Source organism: Mustela lutreola, chromosome 6, assembly GCF_030435805.1.
Source record: "Mustela lutreola isolate mMusLut2 chromosome 6, mMusLut2.pri, whole genome shotgun sequence".
Lineage (NCBI taxonomy): Eukaryota > Metazoa > Chordata > Mammalia > Carnivora > Mustelidae > Mustela > Mustela lutreola.
In genome coordinates, this window is record NC_081295.1 from 20,723,828 (window position 1) to 20,742,136 (window position 18,309).

Consider the following 18,309-nt stretch of genomic DNA (forward strand, 5'->3'; position numbering starts at 1 on the left):
TTTGGGGAACGAGGGCTGTGGAAGGCCAAAAGAGAAGTCAGATAACAGCTCGTCATTCCATCGAAGTCTCAGCAGAACACAGAAACACGCTCACTGGAGAATTTAATAAAGAAGTTATTCATAAAGGCACGGGCAGAGTTAGGAAAACCAGCATGGCATAGTGTGAGATCCTAGAGCTAGTAAATAACAGCACCCAGCAGGCCAGAGGCCAGAGGGCAGTGGGAAGGGAACTGCCACCAGAGCTAAGAGCAAGAGGCCACATTTGGCAGAGAAAGGCCAGGCATGGGTCCGGTGATTTGTACCCAAGCTCACTCTTTGGGCCTCTTCCAGATGTCCTGCCCAACCTAGAGGGAAGCCCAAGCTTAGAGGAGTCCACTGGTGAGTCCAGCTGGGTCCAGAGCCAGGAGAGAGCAGAAAAGGGATCTAGAAGAAGGATAGAAAATAATGGTGTCCCCCAAGCAGCCAACCCCCCTCTAGGTCATCTGCCTCCCTTCTCCCTCCCCCAGAGATTTGTAGAAATCAGACTGTAGGTCAAACACATCCCAAACCAGCAGCCACTCCAGTGGGGAGCTTTTTGGCTGCTTTGAGAGCACCCAGCGCCAGGGAGGGAATTCCCAGGGTTATTTTCTACCATCCCGGATCTGCGCACAGCGGTCAGCAGGTAGGTGTGTGGAATTAAGTGTGCCAGTCGAATGTATGCTTCTCCTGTAGAACTCGTGTCTCCTGTAATGCTCGAGTCTGAAGGAGGTGGGGGGTGGGGGTCGTGGCTGCTGCTCTTAAGCATGCCTAGGCCTTCTGAGCAGGGCTGAGTGGTGACAAGGACATATTACAGGGCAATGCTTTCTACTGAGTTTTAGAAGGGCCACCCTGGAATTCTGATCCTTTCTTTCTTCTTAAATTCTTTCATTTCATGCCTGTTCTTCCCTCATCGTTCTCAGCAGTCTCGAGTGATGGGGGGAATGGTTAAACGAAGACCCTGGCTCATGCAGTTACCGTCCAAATGCTCAGTCACATGTTGGTCAGACAGCTCGGCTATTTGAATGTTCCCAACACTTCACAGTTCCTGTCCTGGAGCCAAATGCCTACACCGCCCGCATGCCCACACACACACACACACACACACACACACACACACACACACTACTGCGGAGCCAGATGGCAGGCCTTGTCCCTAATCAAAGGCACACGGGCAGCTGCGATTGGCGCTGGCCGTCCAGAGAGAAATGTGGATGTGATTTTGAGTCAAGGCAAGCTGAGAGGGCCTGAGACCTGGCCCTCAAAGAGAGTTCACTCCGCAACAAACCCATCACGTCCCGACCCAGAGGATGGGGAGCAGGTGAAGGTTTGGAGACATGAATATTTGATTCGGGACGGGGCGAGATCGGGGTCCGTCTCGGCAGACGGTCGCGAAAGCATCCCCGTGTGCGTGAGTTGAGTCCGGATGCCAGATGGGGCCATCCAGGATTTGTCCCTCCCCTTCCCCCAGACTCTGGACTCTACAGAATTTGTGGTAACAAATTCTGGCCTTGAACCATCCAGAAGGTTGCAGGGCAGAAACCCAGGATGTGAACAGAGGCACTGCGGACAGGGCTAGAGGTTTAGTTCATGGAGTGGGGTCCTTTGGCTGTGGCCCTGGGTGCCTGGCACCGGAGGGGAAGGCATGTGAGAGCCCCTCACCCGTTTCCCTGCAGGCATGCTTCTGTGGAGCGGGGCCACACTGGCCACCCTCGGCCCTGGCCTTCACATCCCACCGTCGTCTCCCACCGGCTGTCCCCATCCCCCTTCTGGTGGCTTCCTCACCCCCACCGTCACCGCCCCACCTGCTGCCCTGACACCTTTTGAAGGATCGGCTTCCTACCCTTTGTACAGTGTTTCCTTTGCTCAACTTCCGAATAGAGAGGCCCGCCCATCCCTCTTAAAACTCTTTTTGCTTCTCTCTTCTCTTTCACAAATATCTCCACATCTGTGCTAAGCACTGGAGATAATAAGGAGAAGTAAATGATGTGGAGAACTGAACGTGGGGAAAAACAAAGGCTGTGGGGCTCCAGGATTTGCAAGGAGAATTAAAGAAATGGTCTCCTGCAGGAGAGGGAGAGGAAGGAACTGGGGCATTTACAGGATACCTACCGAGAGCCAGGATACCCTACTGAGAGGGTCACTGTGAAGAGTGTGGAGGGAACGGATAGAAATAGACTCAGGGGTTAGGTAACTTGCACAAAGTCACAGTTAGGAAAAGGGCCGAGGCAGGATTTGAGTCCAGGTACGGCCAGCACTGTTGCTTCTGCTCTCGTCAGCTGTACTGACCGCCTCTCATCAAGACAGTCATTGCAAAAATAAAAACGAAAAACTAAGATTAGACGTGAGTCCCTTTTTCCCTTTATTTTCTGGGAAAGTCTTTAAGGGGGAGCTTCTGATGGGCACGTGTGAGGGAGTTTGGAAGAGCTTTATTTTCCAGCTCTGGGACAACCCAGCTGTTTACAAAATTCTTCCCGAGGGCCTGGCCTGCCCTGGCCTCTTTACGAGGCAGAAAGGGCCCGGTCGGTGTGTTATCTTCTCGTGTGCTCTGCAGATGGCATGCGAGCCGCGTGCTAACGTTCCTGCTGGGATTAACCAGCTCCTCCACACAGCTGGTCCATGTGCTGGCTAATATTTTCAAGTCGGGTTTTATGATACCCACAGGCCACGGCCAGGATCAATCTTGATCATGGAAGTGTGGGCAGTATTGAGAAGCAAGGACCAAACACAGGTATTTGGGGACAGTTGTTTTTCAACACAGCTGTAGGTTTCCCATCTAAGGGAACACTGAAATGTCTTGTCGGGGGTGGATCCAGTGATATTTCCCAGGGCACAAGTAGAATTGAAATTTGGACATGTGTTAAACAGCGCTTCCTGCGTTCCTTTCCTCTTACCACCCCCTACTCCGCTGGACTGTAAGCAGAAGCCGTGTCAGGGAGAAGGTCAAGACCAGGGTCAGAGCCTGTGAGGGTGGTCCTCTGCCAACAGCCTTCTAGAGGCAACTCGAAATTATTTGGTATTGCTCTCTAATACCTGTACGCCTCCCTCCGTCACAGCAGATCTTCTGTAGTCATAAGCACATTGCTAAATTCTGTCCAATCAGGGTGTCGGAGTGATGCCAGCATTAGTTATTTGAATGCCTTGTCTGGGAAAGGGACTTTGCTAGGAGCAACAGATCTCAGGAAGCCTGAGATTGCACTGGGGAGGTCTGCAGGCGTGCAGAGGGGCACACAGGAGCAGCGCCAAAGCCACATAAATCCATTGCCTGGGGCCTTGGCCAAGTTATTGAGTTTTTCTACACCTCAGTTTGCGTCTCTGTAAGGTGGAAATATATTTTACCTGCTTCGTGCTTTAATTTTTGCCAAGATAACAAAAAACCATACATGCAAAGTGCTTAGCACAGTGCCCAGAACATGGCAGGTTGTAAATAAATGCTCCTGTTGGCATCCTGCACAAGACAGTCCTTGGGGAATAAACACGCACAAGACTGGACTCTAGACCCAATGGAAAGGCTCAAACACTGTGCTGGAAAGGGAGAGAGGAAGCAAAGATAATGTCCACATAGTCAAATGCACGTGTCAGGAGAATGGACTTGCCAGCAACAGAAATGAGGGAGTCCGGGAAAAAGAGCTCATTTTCAGAGGAAGAGGGTGAGTTTGGCTTTGGTTTGCGGAACTTGAGGTGGTTGTGATGGTACGTCCCAGTGCAGCGTCCAAGCCCTCACCGGGTGCCGCTGCCGCGGTGCTCACCTCCCAGCACCTCCCCCCGCTCCCTGTCTTGCCACTTACGCTGGCCTCTGCCCCCGACTTGCACCATCGCCTGAGGTCCACCCTCAGCCACCTCCCTACCCCAGCATCAGCAGAGACGACCCCAGCCCTGCCCGTGCCGTGGGCATCCCGAGGCTCTGCTGTCTGTCTGTCTGTCTGTCCTCACACGTCCACATCTCTCCTCCTCCCATAACCACCAGCAGGGGCAGCTGTCTCCAGGCCTTTCTCTCTAAGACTCCCAGCCCCTCCAACCGTCAGTTCCTTCAGAGCTCACACAAACACACAGGAATTGGGGAGGATTCTTGATCAACTCCATGTTTTTCTTCATAAGCTTTCAGGAAGCCCAGCACTGACTAGCCCTTGATTTAAACCTAACAAGTTCGGGTAGACTTGGCTTGTGGATAAAAACAACTTGCTTTTGTGGACATTTATTTTTTATTTAGCCATAACATACGTACAATAAAATGAGTAAATCTGAAATGTCCAACTCAGGAAGTTTTTGCATATTGGTTTGCCTCTGAAACCACCTGTGATGAAGACACAAGCACTGCCAGCGCCCCAGAAGTCCACCGCCAGCCCCGTCCAGCCGGTAGCGCCCAAGCGGGTAGCCACTGTCCCCACTGCTGTCAGCAGAGCTCCTTCTGCTGGCAGTGGAGCTTCATAAACACCAGTCCCAGAGTCTCACTCCCCCGCGTCTGGCTTCCCCACCATCGTGTCTCTGGGCTTCATCCTTGTTGCTTCTACTCTACAGACGCATCGCTTCTCTCTTCCACTGGCCTTTCTGATTTGGGGCCATTATGAATTAAGCTGCCGTGGTGGTAGACAGATGTCCTCCTATCTCTTGGATAATCCCAGGAATAGAACCATTAGGGGCCCCTGGGTGGCACAGTCGGTTAAACGTCCGACTCTCGGTTTTAGCTCAAGTCATCACCTCAAGTTCATGAGATCGAGCCCCGTGTGGGCCTCGAGGCTCAGCACAGAGTCTGCTTGAGAGTCTCCCTCTCCTCCCCTGCTTCTGCTCATGCTCACTCTCTCTCTCACATAAATACATAAATCTTTAAAAATAAATTTTAAAAACTGGGTGGCTCAGTCGGTTAAGCATCTGCCTTCGGCTCAGGGCATGATCCCCAGGTCCCGCATAGGGCCCCTGCTCAGCGGGGAGTCTGCTTCTTCCTCTCCTTGTGCCCCTCCCCCTGCTTGTGCCTGTGCATGCGCACTCACTCTCTCTCTTTCTCTCTCTCAAATAAACAAAATAATCTTTGGAAAAATAAATAAATAAATAGAACCATTAGTTCTATAGACCTCATTAGCATTTGTAGATCCTGCCCACGGACTTTGTGGGCATATCTTTAAAGGTCTAGTATGGGGTTACTGTGTTATTTGCTGGTGGTGTACCTCCCTCCAGGCCGCGGACGGGACCAGTGAGACTGCGCAGCCTAGGAGTCGAAGTTACAAGGCCTGGGTTCAAACTAACTGTATCACTTACCAATCACTTGAATCACTTGACCTTTGTGAGCCTCAGTTATAGCATCTGGGAAATGGATACATGAAAATAATTACCTCACATAATTAGTGCAGGACTACACGAGCCGTCTGTAAAATCTCTTTGAGGGTTGTGGAATATAAAAACCATTCCTATGGACCTGAAGTTTTTGTGTTTGATGTATATTGTCCTTGAAAAGTATCTTTCTTACCTAAAAACAAAATGTTTAAAAAAAAAAAAAAAAAAGGCCAGCTAATCAGTAAAGAAGAGTCAGTCTTTCCAAAGAGAAAAAAAACAAAACTAGTTGATTTTCTGGGCAGGACCGTTTGGGCACTCAGTTTGTCTGCGCAGCCATGGCTCTGTATTACCTGCCTGCCCCGAGGGCCCCTCCAACCTGACACAGCCAACCAGAGATGCCAGCAGACTTTCCTTTTTCTTGCACTTGGCCTTCCCTGCTGAGAACCACCCCTGCCTCCAGGCCGCCTCTGTCGCTTTTCCTTATTTTCTTCTGCCAGCTGGGCGTCTGGTGGGGCATTCCCAGCAGTGCCCCTGATGGTCGTGCACGCACATGCGCGAGCACACACACACACAGTGCACACACACACGTGCACTGTTGGAGCAATTCTCCCAAGTGTCTCTGGACCCAGTCTCGCTGCTTCTCTAGAGCATTTGGCCTGAAGATCAGCACAGAGCACCTAGTAGGTGTTTAACAGGTATCTGTTTACGGCAGTGAAAACAGCCCAAATCACTGTCACGTCTACTCACTCTTCCCAGGCGTGCTCTCCTGCGCCCTGGGCACTGGGCACAGCCCTCTCCGGGCATCGGATACCATGAGGACGGTTTGCTACAGCAGCACTCCCTGCACACAGTGAGACTGTCTTTGGGGTAATGGAAAGCACAGGAGCTTTGGAGCTAGGAGGTCTGGGCTCAAATCCTGGCTCTGCCACTTCCTGCTCATGGACTTTGCAGAATCTCTCACCTCTGGGAGCCTCAGCTTTCTCACCCTTGGATGAGGGTTGGTATTGGTCACCTTGCAGGTGGTTGGGAAGGTCAGAGAAGAAGCTGTTGGTGTTCATCACTCCTTCCCACTGCTCCCAGTAGCACTTAGTGTCACATCGTTCTGGATAGCCAGACCCCACTTTCCTACACACGCATGCACACGCGCGCGCGCGCACACATACACACTCTCTCTCTCTCTCTCTCTCTCTCTGAATTGGTTAAGAATTGGTTAAGACACATGAAATCTGATGATCTTGGTGTGAATCTTAGCATCGCTGCTAATTAGCTATAAACTCTGGACAAGTTTCTTAACCTCTCTGAGCCTTCCTTCCCTCCTCCGACAACAGGGATAATAATAGTTATCTACATCACAGAATTGTTGGATGGCTTTCCTGGGAATGTCTGTAAAGCACTTAATACACAGCAAATGCTGAACTGATAGCTGTATAGTCATAGTAGCAGTGATAGTAATACCACTACTACTGATCCAGTGGGTTGATCAAGCTGTTTGTGTGTGTCTCACACCACGTCCCTCCTTCCTCCTTGCCCCTCCCATACACGCTTACACACACACACACACACACACACACACACACACACACACACACACGCCCCTTGGTCTGTCCCTGACAGCTTCCAGCCAGGTCACCTGCCAATTTGCCTATTTAACCCTCTCCTCTCCTGATCTGAATCATCACAAAGACAGGAACATAAGAGTAGCTCTGTGTGTTGGTTGGCTTTTTTTTTTTAAGGTCTAAGTTAATGACCGGCTTGTTGTTGGGGAAGTAAATGTCAAGGCAATTTAATCTTTGGATCTTGGGAATGTGTGTAGAAACCGGGGCTTCCGTGACTTTATATAAGACCTGCTGTGAGTTTAGGCTTGTGTATTAAATAGAAGAAGAAAAATGCGTCTGTTCAAATACTCCCAGTATTGCAGATTTAGGTTGAATAGATTAGTATCTGGAGGAAAATTCACGTATAAATTAGACTGCGAAGAATTCATAATTGTTGCAGTTTTCATGTTAATTATTTCATGTTAAAAAATTGTTACTGCATAAATTAACACATTCTTTCATGGTGAACATATTTTAGAAAGATTTGTTACTTTAATAACTCTTTGTGTATTAGAAATCCCAGATGCCTGTACTAATTAAATATAATCAGATTTTGGATTCAAAAAGCACAGTAGCCATTTAACACAAACAAGGAGGCAGCTAGGTTGACAAACACAGTCAGGAAGAAGCTATCCCTGTTTCTTTCAAATTCTGAATTTCAGCAATTCAGAACTGTGAATTCAATTTCTGTCCTTCCTTTGTATTACAATGACTGGGGATTATCAGACTCAGAACGCCAGCTTTCCAGCTCAAGGGCTTCTGCAGAATTATTAATCAGCCTCATCCAAGGCCTCTAATCCGGTGGCACATCAAGGCTGATCTCGCCCTGAGATGCCCTCCCTCTGCCCCTGTCGGCACATGCGTTTCTTGTTCTCTGTCAACAACAGCATTGCAATTCCCACACAGTGTTCTGTGACCTGAACAGCAAATGTCAGGGAAGGGGAGGTAGGAGGGAAACCCTTTTCATCATTGGACTTCATCTAATTCTTCCCATACTAAAGAAGCAAACCATCCTTTGACGAAAAGCAAACCCTTTCCAAAGCAGCCATTGTTTTAAGTACAGAGCAGGAAACTCGTTTGTTTGGACTGACCCTCCGGCCCCCAGAGTTTACAGTCTGCCCCGAGGGACTGTCTGGTGAGAGCCTGGGGAACCTCCGTGGTGGGGGCAGAATGTCCTGCCCTCAGCCTGGTGGAAGCCAGCCCTCCCGCTGAGCTCGTGGGGTGTATGCCAGAACCGAGCCTGGTTCTGATCCGGCCTCCCCGGTCCCCAGTTTGGTACGCTTCCATCACTAGGCAGAAAAGCACTTTCATTGATATTCTGCGGCTTCCCGCCCTGGGCTGGGCTTCCGTGGCCTTTCCAAAGGGATGCTTTGTTTATCTGCCGAGCCACCCTGGAGCTGCGGGGCCCCGTTGACCGCCAGGGAGGGTGGGTCATTCTGCCCGGGAAAGCGAAATGAATTGTGCACACCATCCATTTTCCGCACAGAAAGAACACGCGGAAAGCCAGAGATCACAGTGAAAAGAAAGAGACTACCTCACCCCTGCCTACCCCAGACTCCCTTTTAAGATTAGAACTACAGGAAGGAGGTGGACTCACTCCTTCCCCACCCTGACAGCCCGGGGGAAACAGATGGGACCGCTGTAAGCCCTGATCCCTGACAGCCTGCTCCTCTGAATAGCTTTCCTCTTTATCTGCACTGGGCAGTCACGTGCTCTGCTCTGCGTGGGTGTCTTTCTCCTTTGTGCTGTCTTGGGCAGAGCAATTTGGCGGTTGTTTCTGAATGGTCAAGAGCATGTCCTTGGTCTGTGCCTCCCATGTTTCTTAGTAATCAGCAAGAAGGAAGCAGATGGTCACCCTCTGTGATTTTAAAGTGTGTAAATAGGAACTGCAGACTGCCATCAAACATCAAAACTGTCACTTGGCTTCCTCATCTTGCTCTGCTGGCAGGAGGAACTCCTTCATTTGCATCAGCTGGATAATCAGGGGCAGGCAGTGCTGATGAAAACTGCCCCACATTTGGAAGCTTCCATTTCTTGCAGCTGAAGGCAGGCACACAGCAACATCAGGCCGGTCTCCCCCGTGGCACAGGCAGTGTGTGGGGGCAGTTGGAAAAAGCAGCCCCAACGTGGTTATTGTCTTCTGCATATCCTCTCTTCCTTTGATTTCTTGCTGACTCCCACCAAAGCCTCAATATGACCACCAGCTGTTCCCTCGCAGTTCCCCAACCCCAGTGCTTGTCCTTTCCGCCCAGCATGCTTTGCGGCATGATGTCAGACTGAACCAGGCCTGCTGCTCCTTCTGAGGGCAGCTGGATTCCTGGAATAATTTGTGTTAATCTGCATCCCCAGACACCCATTTACTATTTAGGTCTGAGTTCCCACCACCCTGAACAGCAGTATCCACACGGCTAGAAAGCCCGACACACCGCTTTCTTGTCTGTTATTCTGGATGAATGTCCGCAAAGGTAGTGTCCATCCGACTGGGACTGTGAATCAGATTCTTTACTCTGATTTTGCTTCTCTTTTGGCTCTTGGAAAGCTGAAAGGGCCCTTGGTTCTGGAATAGTTCCAGAACAGCCAGCAAGATTTCTCCTTTACCCACTTCTACCCAAGAGAACCACTTAAACCTCCCACAGTGCAGTCTACAAGCAAAGTCGTCTGGGTGGTTCTTCCATTTCCTTCCTGAAAGGAAAGGGACCGATACCCGTGATTTCAGGAGATGCTAGTGCATTCTGGTCCTTAATGCTGCCGGGGAGAGTTCTCTTGGGTTGCCAGTGGTCACCATGGGGAAGGGTGGTGGAGAGACAAGCTGCCAGAGCAGCCTCCCCTCACCTGCTGGCTCCCCCACGGATCGCAGAAGTGTCCCAGCTGGCTTTCTGTTCTTTTCCCCCATGAGACTGCGCTGCCCCTCCCTGTTCACCTCCTGCCTGCCCTTCCTCGGCTCCAGGATGTCGGGCCTCGTGCCCTGGCTGCAGTCTCATCCCCTGTTCTCCCTGGCGGCTGGGTGTTCTGATTCGGTGTTCAATACCCACCGGTGGACCTTGCCCCCTTCTCCACCTGGTCCTCCATTCTGGGCCTCCCTTGTGACTTTCCTCACCGCTCTCAGCCTGAGCATCCCTGCCAGGGAGTCGGCCATGCCAGACTTTGGATCTGCATCCCGCTCATCGGTTCTTGCCTGTGTAGTGTGTCCAGGCCCTGCCTCTGGCCCTTGGTTCTTCTCTTCCTTGGCCGAATTTGTTCTTCCTCCACCCACTTCCCCGATGGGACAGCACTCCCCCTCCTCCTCAGATCCCGGCTCTCCATGATACATTTCAGATGAAACATCCCGTGACTTCATTGTGCCCTGTACCTCCCCTTTACTTTTACTCTTAAAACATGGTGCTAAAATCTTACGAACTTAAAAGTAGAAATTTCAACAGAATGCGTCACCAGGAACAACTGGAAAACACACAGTTGTCTTACTCCAGACATGTTTGGGAAATACGAAAGTCATTCCTTTGGCCTAGTGTGAAAAATCTGGGTTTTTGCTTTGCGTGGTTTTATTGGGTTTGAAATCATTGTTTTGTTTGAATCACCACAGAGTTCCAGGGCAGGTCAGCTTTGATTTTGCCGCTTCTCCAGGATATCCCTTCCCGGTCCTGCCTTGTCACCCCTCCCAGCCAACGCAGTCAGCTTCCTGTTGTTGGCCTGGCGTGCAATTTCTTTCCCTTTATTCCAGAGGGTAACTTGAAAGTCAAAGCACTGCACATTATTTAATTTTGGATGTAATAATTTGCAGCGTTTGTGGCTTTCTAATTAAAGGGGACCCTGGATGGATCTTTAATTCAGAAAAACAGCGTCTTTTATTGAGGCGAATGCCTCCCCCCCCCCCCCCCCCCCGCCTTGAAAATGCTATCAGGGCACCACTGTAGTCTCTGTAGGAAGGATTTGGCTGCTTTTATTCCACGCTGGCTTTGCCTCCTCCACCTTGGCCCAGTTTTTTTGCCAGAGGGGATGGTTTCTGAGACAGGACTATGGAATTGGCCTGGTCACAGGGGAGGAAAAAAAGGTTTGACAGCCCAGCTCTCCAAGAGCCAATAACGTGAGCTGGCCCCACCCCCAATGATGTGAACTGGCTATCCACCCCCCCTTCCCTCCCTACCCCGCACCTCCCAGGCCTGTCCTGGCCTCCAGCCAAGCCCCTCCCAGGAGAACTACAGGGTCACACTGCAGCATTTCAGTTTGGCCACCTCTATCCAGAGCCCTTACTCCCTGTGCATGTTCTCTTTTCCTCTCTCCTGAGCCCCTTTTTTCCTAAAATCAATGCCGCCATCTATTTAGCTGTCTGTTGGGTTTGCCTGTGAGCTCTGTCTCTCCAGCTGCCTGGAAAGGCTTATGGCAGGAAGTGCACCCACGCTTGGTTTTCTCAGGAGGCCCTCCCCCTGTGCCTGGGGCTAACAGGATGCTCGGTAAGCTGTCAGTAATTGAGGGATGAGCTCCCTGGGTTTTCTTCATGCTCTTTCCCGCTCTCAAAGTTTGGAGAGCCTTGGCTAACCTGACTCAACTCAGTGCCTTTGTGTTACTGTCCAAATAGAATAATGCTTGGCATTTAAGCAGCTGTCACAAGGTGCCAGAAGCTGTGCTGAACCCCTTACATTATTTATAATTCTCAACACAAGCTCATGAGGGTATCATCATCTCAGTTTACAGACACGGAGACTGAGGCTGGGGGAGGTTTTAAGTGGCCATCCAGCAAATCGAACGTGCAAGCCCAGATCCGCTGGCTCGGAGAGCTCCTTTCGTCAACGGCCATCACAAATGAGCCCTCAGCAGCACAGCCCGGGGGTGGGCCCCTTTGCACTGTCACTTAAGAGCATTTTCTCTTTGATTCCTGGCCACCTCACATGCACAGTGCAGGAGGTAGATGTGGGAGTGGAAGTCTCAGCCATTTTCATTTGACTATCTCCCACGCCACTGCCATCATCTTAATGCATGAAGATGCATAAAGTGTGGTGAGTAACCAAATCAGATGAGAACTGTTTCCACTCGAAGCAAAGAAAACAGCTTGCCTGGCCATTAGGGATATAGGACCTCCATTAACTGGAATGGATCCTGGGGGTTGGGATGAACCGTCCTGACTTAATGAATTTAACTGGTCTTCCTGTTTTCACTTAAAAACCAAGAGCATTCTGTCAGACCACCCCAGAGTATGGTAGCGATGATTTTATTCCTATTACACTAACAGTGAAAACAATTATTAGTTCATTACACTGCTATGTGTTCACTCTTTCCTTCTTCTGGTTTGATTAAATCTGTGTAAAGGAAGAGAGTTTGGCCATCGCAGCGTTGGACAAATGGCTAGGACAAATTGCCATTAGCCAGTTAAAGATTTGGTGAACAGCTGCCCTTTAAGCAGCCTTAGGCAAGGTACTGTCAAGGAAGAGAAGTACAGAACATGGTCTCCAACCTCGAAGGATGTACATTCTACTTAAGAAGATAAAAATTAATGCCAGCAGAACTAGCAGAAAGACATGTCGGGGACTGGGCACAGCAGCAAGGGATATGGCGTTGAAGCTCTTGGTTCAAATCCCAGTTCCACCATTACCACTTGTTCTTTGGCCTATCATTTTCCCTCTCTGTGTTCACTGTTCTCATGTGGAGGACAGGACTATTAATGACATCTGCCTCCTGCGTGGAAAGTACTTAGCATAATGCCTGACACTGAGCAAGCGCTCAGTCTGTATGTAGCTATTGTTATGCCTACTACTGTCAAGCGTTAAACTATGGTTTGTAAGATTGGCTCCGAGTGCATTGGAGGGATTAATGAAGGCTGAGGTAATCACAGATGACTTTGTGAGGAAGGTGGACTTGAGATGAGTAGGCTTCCGCTGAGCAGGTGAGGAAAGAAGATGTTTAGAACAAGCTAAGAAGAAGCAGGTCTGGCTACACCAAGGGCAGGATACAGGTTCTGGAAAAGCAAAGCAGAGGAGAAGATGTGTTTGGGGTTGCAAGAGCTGAACTGATTAGATACGTAGGTGTGAAAACCAGGCCGGGGATTTTGCCTTGAGGCAGTGGGGGGGCCCACTCTGAGATTGGTGAGGGGAGCATTGGGGAACTGAGGCTTAAGTGACCTGTTGGAAGGACAGTGAGCCAAAGGCAGGGCACAATCCAGGAACCGAGACAGGAGGACTGATCAGGGGGACAAGGACCCAAGCCAAGTTTCAGCAAAGAGCTTAAACAAGAAAGGGCAAATGGGAGAGACATGTCAAAGAGAGAAACAGGAAGCCTTGGTGATATGGGGCACCTGGCCTGCTCAGTCAGTAGAGCATATGACTCTTGATCTCAGGGTCATGAACTTGAGCCCCACTTTGGGCACAGAGATTACTTAAAAAAAGAGAGAGAGAGGGAGAAAAGAAACCTTGATGGTGGGTTAGCTTGGAGCTTGGAGGTTTGAGGAGAGGGAGAAGTTCCAGCCAGATTTCCCCACTTTGAAACCTGGTAGAATGATGATCTGACCCCCAGAAAAGGGATATTTTTTTAAAAAGTACTCCATTTGCATCCTAAAATATTCAAGTCATTTAGTCATTTAAGTCATCTGTCGTTTTGTAACATTTTCCACCTAGTACAAGAATCTCCTTCATAATGTCTTATTCATAGTAAGATGACTTAGTAAAATAATGAATTTAGATTCATAGTTGCCACATTTGAGAAAAGGGTGGGACACCCTAGAGGCAAATCAAGAACTGGGACTTCCGGAGGAGAAACAGAGTCTGTGCTGTGTTTCCAGGCCTATTCACAGGGAGATGGTAGGCAGGGGTAGTCCTGAGAGAGGGTGTATCTCCCAGGGGAGTAAGTAGAGAGGAGAGTGTCCCAGCACTGGAGCCTCTCAGACGCTCGCAATTATCAAGTGAAGGATGAAGAGGCTAAAGCAGAAACACAAGAAAGTCTGGAAAGGAAGGAAGGACGTCAGGAAAGAATAAACTCAGCGAAGATAATTAATTCATTTCCAATAGAAATGCTTGAGCTTTGCAAAGTGTTAGAGTATGCTAAGTTTTACTCCTTTGTTACTGAGATTATTAGTATTATTCATACTGAACAGTGTGCTAAAATAGCACAAATGTGACTAGGTCCACGAGTTAAACAAACATGACGTCAGGAGTGACAACAGAAGCATAATCTACCCAATGCTCGTTGCTAAGAGTCACCCGTGGGTCTTGAAATGTCATGATGCTTCTCAAGAGTGTTGAAAAGTCAAAATGCTTTACACGTTCTTTCTCATCATAAATCGTTCTCAAGGTAACGATATGTCATCTTCCACACTTGAAAGACAAGGAGAAAGAATGAGGTGGGATGTCATCCTGTTCTGCTCACAAGCCCCAGTGGCTTCCCATCACACATAGGATACGATCCAAAGACTCTAGTGGGGCTTGCAAAGCCCCATAAAAATCTGTCCTTGTAGCCCATTTCGTTCTTCTTTATAGCATCTGTCACTGCCTGGCATGTATAACGGCCCCTCATCTGCTTTCTCTCCATCCCAGTCTGAGCTGCGAGCTCCATGAGAGCCAGGGGTTGCGCTCACTGCTGCGTGCCTAGCACCAGGTATGGGGCCAGGCACGAGGGGAAAACCCAGAAAAACTGACGGTAGGAAACGACAGAGAACAAAACCAGCCAGGGTAGTGGGGGCTTGATGCTGCTGTGTGGGCAAATGTTGACAACTGGATATAGTCACAGCCCTCTCTTTTCCCTCCCTATAGCCTGGATGACTGTTAACTTTATTGTACCGGAGAAAGATGGGGTCTGGGGGTGGGGTGGGGGGAGGCGTGAGTGCTTGGCGTCCAGTTACCTATTTCATCTCGTTCTATTCAGAAAAGGATTTTCCACTTTGTTTTGCTGTGAACACTTCCCAGGCCTCTGACTACTTAGGTTTTCTGCTGAGATAAGCCCCCACCCCCAGCTACTGCTCTAGGCTCTAGGCCCCCCACTCCTCACCTAGCAAAGTCTGGGGCTCCTTCCACCTCGGATTCACTCCACACTTCATTTGACAGGAAAAACACAGGGTTTTCCCGGTGTTTCTAAGTAGCATGTGTGACAGATGTTCTTCTACTGCAGTCGGCACTGCTGAGCCTTATGAGGGCATCCAGATGGTGGCAGACGGTGACACTGGTCATTGAGGACAAGGAGAGGACCCGCTGGAGATCAGGGAACTAATAACAAGCCTCCTGAGGGGCTGTGGTGGTTCTGCCTGGAAGGGCGAAGCAGCTGTCCAGTTCCTCTGTCATTCAACACAGCTTTCTCTGGTTTCTTCTGTGCACCGGGCACTGGTCTCGGAACTGGAGATAAGGTGGCCGTCCAGAAAGACATGCTCCTGCCCCTCGAGGACAGTCTCTGTCTCTTGAGAGAGGCATGCTTCAAACGACTGATGTATTCATCTGCCCTTGAATAGTAGTGGCCCCAAAGAACCAGAGGCTCTGGGGCACAGCGCTAGGGACGAGCCCCGGTCCTAGTGATCAAGTGAAGGCTGCCCATGCATATAACATTTAGGCTAAGAGCAAAGGAGCAGGAGTTAGCTGTGGGGTAGGGACTTCAGCAAAGGGAACAGGTCAGGAATTCAGGAGGGAGGGCCCATCGGGTGACCAAACGCAGGTGACATGGGAGTCAGGAGAGCGGTTGGAGCCAAGAGAGGGAGTACCCTCCCCCATGTCACACAGAGCTCATGACAGCTGAGTTCACTTCTCAGTGAAACCTGGAGAAACACGATGGAGATGTCGGGGACCAGCATGTTTACTCTACAGAAAATGGCTCAGCCTTGGTCTTGCTGGCCCTCACTAGGATTACAGGAAGGTAAATGATGCAAGTCCAGACAGCGATGAAGGGACTGGGTCTCCGTGACAGCACCGAGTCAGGCTTTCTGCAAGGCCTTTCCCCTGGCAAGTCCAAAATCTACAGACGCTGCCTGGAAAACAGTGGAAAGAGCTTTCAAGTCTGTGCATTAAATGCATATGTATCACGTACGGCCTCTGTCTGTTGGCCTCAAAGAACCCTGAACTATCAAAGTAACTTAGTCAGAAATCAATGCTAGAGTGATGAAAATCCCTTTATTTGGGGGGTCATCCAAACATTGAAGAAGTTCACTGAGCTCCTGTGTCCTCCAAAGCCCATGGCACCAGTGACAAAGATTATCCTACCTACAGATAATCTGTGTTTGGCTACGTTTCCCCTGATAAGATTCAAAGGAGGGGAAATTGTGTTGGCCTCGGAATCCTGCTCCCAAACCAGAGAATTTCAAGAATTGCAAATCGGCTGGTTACACAGTAGGGCCAAGTTCATTGTAGTAGAGGCCTCTGGACCCTGTCTCCTTTTCTCTACAAATCCATACTGCCTAGGAAACAACTTTGATCCTGACTTTCACTGCCTGTCATGATAACTTCAAAAAAATATGAGGAGGCAGAACTTTATTTTCAAAGGAAAGGCAGTGTTTACACCCAGGAGATCCTTCCTTCCAGGTTTCTGAGCTGTCTTGACTTCACTGGAGGCAAGAACCCGCACAGTCCCCCCGCCGGGGCGCCTGTGCGGATGTGTAGGTGGTATTCCGGACAGCCCCAGGGATGCTGTTCTCATAGATGGGGGTTTGCAGCGTGCAACCTGCCCGGCCCTGGACAGAGACCCCACTGCCCCCCCCCCACCCTCTACCCCCGCCACAAACCATTTGAAGCTGCATCTGTACCCCCAGGAGGCAGGAAACCAAGGCAAGGGGAAGTAGAGGTAATGAGATGAGTGAGAGGACATCCATCAGTTCTTTTGTTGAAATGTAGTTAATGATTAACAGATTATCGCTGCTTTAATTTATTAACCTTTTTTCTGCCGTGAGAAGGAAAATATGAGTTATCTTTACAGAAGCTTCTTTTGTCAACAGTGGCTGCTGTTTCAAGGCTGAAAAGAAGTAGGAGAAATTGGACAAAGGCATTCTTTCTTTTTCTACCGAAAAGCAATATATTGCTTATTTTAGAAAGAAAACTAACGCAAAATAAATTTATTTAGGAAAGCTCCTGCTAATAAGTCTCAAAGCACATATCCGCAAATGGTTTCCTATCATAGATCTTTTACAGCCTTCATTTGAATGTATTTGTTCAAGGTTTACATATTAGAATTCTTGTTGCAGATGATGTCATGAGAAAACGATAAAGCTGACTAGCACAACGGGCCGAGATATTGACATTTGTTTGGGATTTTGTTAACCTCAGATTACGAAGTCTTCTCTCAGAAAATCCAAAATGACTTTATCCAAATTTTGAACAGTTTCTTTTCAGAAACGCACACACACACACACACAACCCTGCATGAACGTTAAATGATTCCAAAGTGGGAAGAAAGGCTCCTTTTGCTCATAATTTTATTTACAGGATTTGTGTCTGCATAGGGGAGAAAAGAAAGTTCTTTTTGCTTTCGAGATGGACATCGATTTCCAAGCCATTTGGCTCAAGAGATAGTTTAAATAGGAATGAATTTAATATACCTTTAATTCTCCGAAATAAGAGAACTCCAGCTGAGGTCTGGTCCAGGGCAAAGTCTGTTCTCGACACTGAAGAAAATCTATCACATTAATCCCAGCGGCTCAGAGTCCAAAGCTGCGTGAACAGAATGCTCGAGGGTAGGTTCTCACACAGCAGAACACTTTGAAAGAAACTTTAAAAACAAAACGACTGTTCAGAGAATACCAGGCCTTGTGTAGAATCATGCAGCACTTAAGAAAAGATAGAAATAATTATGCTTGAGAAACACAGCTAATTAAAAATAACTCTGTGCATACAAGGAAAAGAAAACTGTAGAATAACTTCTCTGCTCCAGTGTAAATGTGAGATGCCACATAATGAAATAGTAGGATTTTTTAAATTTCATTTCACACTGGCATAAAAGAGATGGAGAGGAAAATTATATTGCCAGAAAATGCCAGGGTAGATTTGCTAAAGACATTATCATGTACTGTGTTTAAAACAAAAATCTAATTGCTATAATTTATCATACCTCTCGTTATTAAAACCATGCTAATTTAAAGATTTTAATTATTTGCCACTTTTGCATATTATGACTTTTCATAGAAGATACTACAAAAATTTCTGATTCTATCATCCTTTGTATGATTTTTTTTTAAGGAGGTCCTAAGAAAATTAACATGCTTTAAATATATAATTGTGTTTACATCAGTAATAAAAATTCCTTGTTTTTCTTTTAGTTCAGTGAAATTTCTGGAACTGCTTTATAATCACTGAGCTTCATATGTGAGCACACAGGCTGCTGAAATCAATTTTAATTCCCTGTACACCCATCTAGCCTTATAAAGAGCAGGGTGGACGCCACCCTCCCTTTTGAATTAGAGAGAGGATTCTCTTAATGATCTGAGAAGTTTCAAAGAAAAGATTCTACTGACTTGGCCACGAATTCGTTGCTTGGTCTT

At 48.5% G+C, this 18,309-nt stretch overlaps 1 protein-coding gene across 7 annotated transcripts in view; it reads left to right on the top strand.

Annotated features, from left to right (window-relative positions):
* Nucleotides 1–18,309, top strand: part of FYN (FYN proto-oncogene, Src family tyrosine kinase) — a 209,934-nt gene that overhangs the window by 177,617 nt on the left and 14,008 nt on the right. The window lies entirely within an intron of this gene.